Source organism: Canis lupus, chromosome 25, assembly GCF_003254725.2.
Source record: "Canis lupus dingo isolate Sandy chromosome 25, ASM325472v2, whole genome shotgun sequence".
In the NCBI taxonomy this organism is placed as follows: Eukaryota; Metazoa; Chordata; class Mammalia; order Carnivora; family Canidae; genus Canis; species Canis lupus.
In genome coordinates this window covers 12564942-12569257 of record NC_064267.1, presented here as the reverse complement: position 1 = coordinate 12569257, position 4316 = coordinate 12564942, and the positions used below count along the sequence as shown (strand labels likewise).

Genomic DNA, 4316 nt, shown 5'->3' with positions numbered 1-4316 from the left:
TACAATGAAAGCAAGTTCTGATACACGCTACACAGATAAACCTTGAAGACATGATGCTAAGTGAAATAAGCCAGGCATAAAAGCACAAAGACTATATGATTCCACTCATCGGGGGTCCCTGGAGTCATCCCCCTCATAGGGACAGAAAGTAGAAAGATGGTTGCCCAGGGCTGGAGAAGTAAGGAAATGAGGAGTTCTAGTGCCTAATGGGGCCAGAGATCCAGCTCTGCAAGGTCAGAAGAATTTAAGAGCTGGACAGTGGTGATGGTTGACAACAGAGTGAATGTACTTACTGCCACTGACGAGCACGCTGACGAATAGTTAAAATGTAAATTTTATGGTATATGTATTTCACCACGAGTTTTTAAAAGCTAAGTCCTACACATTTTCAAAAACATTTTTAAAAAAAGAAGAAATTACCAAAATGAGAGATATCCACATTTCTGGGATTGAACCCAAACACTGGTATAAAAGCTCCCCTAAGAATTCTGGTGTTTGGGGGGAGTCCTCAGATGGTCATTCCCAGAGTGAAGCAGGGAAGCAAACTCTAGAGCCCCTGGGGTGGCTTAGACTCTCAAGACGACTCCTTCCCGCCCCCTGCTGGCCTGGCTTGGCTCTGGACTTGCTCTGCAGCTAGGGCTGCTCTGGGCAGGAACAAGGACTCAGCAAAATTCCCATTTGAGTAATGGCTTTGAGACCAAACAGTAATGAAAGCTTCCCTTAGGACTGAAATCTGGAAATGAGCCCATTCATTAGCCCTGTCTACGCCTCTGCAAGGCCTACTCTGGATGAAAACCAGCAGCTCCGTTCTAAGGGGTGGCTCGGCATCCAAGATGGAATAACCTTTCAACTGGGAACTGCCCTCCTCCCAGTGTGATTGTGTGAGCTGGCCTGCACCTCACGGAGCTCACCCTCTTGGTGTCTGGGTCCTGGAACCATGAACTGACCCCTCCAAGCCTAGGGACCTCCTGGAGAGCAGAGGTTAGTCCTGGGGTCAGCAGGGTGACGCTTCTTGGCTGTGATTGCAATCACCCCAGAGTAGAGCGAGGCCCCAAGGAATTCAGAGCTGTGTGTGGAATCCTTCCCCAGGAGCTGGGCTTGGCGGCAGAACAGCAGCCTGCAGGATGGTGGAATGAGGGGACAGACAAAAAAGAAATGTCTAATAACCCAAGGGTGCCAGGGGCTGTGAAAGGGCTATTCTAGGACACACACACCCTCCCCTTCTGTGCCGGGGCTCAAGCTCCTGGCATGTCCACCTGCCACATGAGCCAGGTCGGAGGTGAGGCTGATAGGCAGAGTTCAAAGTTTCCTCCCAGACCCACCCTCATGCACACATGCACGCATATGCACACTCACACACACCCTCACTCAGGCACATATTTACACAGACACACAATACCAGTGGGAATCTATATTATTATTATTTTTAATATATTTTAGAGAGAGCATGTGCACGACTGGGGGGAGGGCAGAGGGAGAGAGAATCTCACGCAGACTCTGCCCTGAGCGTGGAGCCCAGAGAATCTATATTATTAATATATGCACAGACAGCAGATTAGACACCTCAGAGAAACCAAGAAAATATTCCAAACCAGCTCTGATAAACTGTTGTATTTTTCTCCAGGAGCAGCAACGATGTCCCAACTGCATAGAAATACCCCGAACGGAAGCGGATGCAGGGGTCGACGGGGCACCTGTCCAAGATGCTCTCTCCGGGCACGTCTGGGCCCAGGCTACTGCTGATCTGTAAACACCCGGCGCTGGAATCACCAGGAGACAAACAAGAAGGGAACTCATTAGATAAACCCTCATGCTTACGGCCCTATTAGTTAATTAAATTATCACTTTACTGTGCCCAAAGTGAGCTGTAAGACTAATCCAAGTGTCACCAGCTTTATGGGGTCTGCGGGCTCTTTACAAGCTTTCTCTGCTCCCAAGTGTCAAATTGGGGCTGTATGGATAGATAAAGGGAAAATCAAGCTTGCAATTGCAGCCTTTCCCTTCCATATCTTTATACTGTGCTATAAAAGCCTATTATACTTAATTTAAAGAGTGAAAATTGTTGACATCTCTTTCAATTGCTAATCTTTAGGAAACAATAAGTGGTATATTATTTGAAATGAATAATACGCTCGCTTTATTGGAGAGTAGTAAAAATCTAATAGTTGGCAAAACAGCATGGTGTTTACTCTTCAAGATAATCAGGTTTATTAGCTTCAGCACGGACAGCATTCTACAATCAGCTCCGACCGCCACCTTCTAGAGTTTTACTTGGGTCATAGAACCTGAGGGGTTGTTCGTGTCTGTCATTGTGTCCCTTTTTTTACTGGGGTTCCCTTTGTTTTTTCTTTCTCCTTTCCCTCCACCCCTGTGAAAAGGATCACACGCTACCCTTTGAAGGAATGTAATTTCAAATGTGGCAGATAATTCATTTAATTGGAAAATCCCTGCGAGAGAAAAAAAAATGTGTGTCAAATGCTCCATTCTGAAAGGTTGTTAATTTTCCAGGGCAGAAGGCTGGGAGTTCAGGGCATGAGAAGGTTTGGGAGCAAGTCTGATGGGCCTTGTGTCCAGGCTGTGCTCATACACACACGTACACACACACACACACGTGCATGCACACAAACACACACAGTAGGATTGGGAGCATGGAGGCTGGCCTAGGACCCTGTGCCATCTGTGTGTCACTGCACTCGGCACACTATGTTCACGTGGCTGTCTCCTCACTGTCCTGGTAGCTCTGGAATATCAGGGAAGGGGGGTCTTGCTCAGTTATATCCTGGGAGCCCAGGAGCACGCTTGGCACAGAGGCATCTAATAAACACTGATGGAATGAGGCGATAAATGAGTAGATTATGAACCAGAGAAATAGTTTTTATTAAAACCTTTTGAGAACAGATTTGTGGGTGCTGAGGGCACCAGAATCTTTTTTTCTTCAGGTCTTAGGAGGAGGTTCACTCATTCCCTTGCTGACCACGCCTCTGTCAGGTATAGCCACCTGTTTGTTTATATGACATAGGGAGACATAAAGCTCTCTTGCCTTCACCAGCCTCTTAGGAAATGATGATGTGAGTTTGTCACTTCTGAGACTATGGTTCTTGGTTTTCACCATACAGGGCCAAGTTCCCCAACCCGAGGAGATGCAGGGCTCTACAGAGCAGCCTGGGGAGTGGCCCCGGGAAACAGCATTTAACAAGCTCACCAAATCATTGCAAGTGCTCAAAAGGACTCCATCCAAACCGAGGCCACTTTTCTCTGCAGGCAGTGTACACAGAAGCAGGGTTTACTAGCTTGCTGTTAAGTTCCACTTTGGGTGCTGAGCTCCCTGCAGGAGGGCCTTGGGTCTCAAGACACCTCTGGAGCCCTGGGGCGTGGCATACAACAGGACCCTAAATGCTTACTGCTGTCCTGTGGAGTGCCCCAGCCCAACTCGAATGCAAGAACAAAATCACACCAGCATTGTACTCTGAGGTGGAGCCCTGTGACAGGGTCCAGCATGTCCTCTCTGCGCACACTCCCTGCCACTGGAGATTATGAAACAGCAAAGGGAAATCAGGCCCCGAGTTCAAAAGGTGAGGCATCCCAAAACAAGACCCCACTGCAGGGCCTGCTGATCACTCACGCCAAGAGAAGCTGCTTATCTCTTGAACTTTCAGCCTGCTAATTCCAACCAAGGTACATATTGCTTAGCTTTACGCAATAAAAAGAAAAAAAATTGTGTTTATCTGCTGTGGGCAAATCCAGTCTCTCCCAGATGACTCTTCTGTGGGACTGTTTCCTTGTTCGTGTTCCCGTTTCTGCAGTCAAGGCCAGCCAAAGATCGAGGCTCGCCCAGGGGCCTGAGAACGTGGCCTTGTCAGGCAAGGCAAGGCAGACAGTCCTGAGCCTGGTTACCCACAGGCTCAATTCAGGGTCATGGCCAAGGTCAGGGGCAGGAACACAGAAGAGTATTGGCCCCAGGATCTCTGGTCCATAAATAATGAGGTGCTGGTTAACTGGGATTCAAAATGTATTGGAAACACCTCGGTAAGTCCCTTCTCTAGGCAGATTGGGACTTTGGGAGGTCCAGAAGGTCTGACGCTGAAAGAAGCCACCACCTGACTCCGGTGGGACCTGGAGCCCTGGGAGTGGCTGCCAGACCTGAGGCAGGCCAGAGACAGACACAAAGCGTACCCCTGCTGTTAGCCACTCCACCTGATGGGGATCATGCAACCAGTTGGCAACACAGCGGTGGAAGGGAAATGGATGGGTGGCAAGAAGCAGATGTCTCTTCATTCCAGTGGCCCTGGAGAGAAGGGACCAGATGGAGGACAAGC

At 48.7% G+C, this 4316-nt stretch overlaps 1 long non-coding RNA gene across 1 annotated transcript; it reads left to right on the top strand.

Moving 5' to 3' along the window:
* Positions 1 to 662: 662 nt before the first annotated feature.
* LOC118354697 (uncharacterized) lies at positions 663 to 1860 on the top strand. The gene is made up of 2 exons (XR_004815638.1): positions 663 to 981; positions 1625 to 1860. It is a non-coding gene; the product is annotated as an uncharacterized LOC118354697 (long non-coding RNA).
* Positions 1861 to 4316: the final 2456 nt, after the last annotated feature.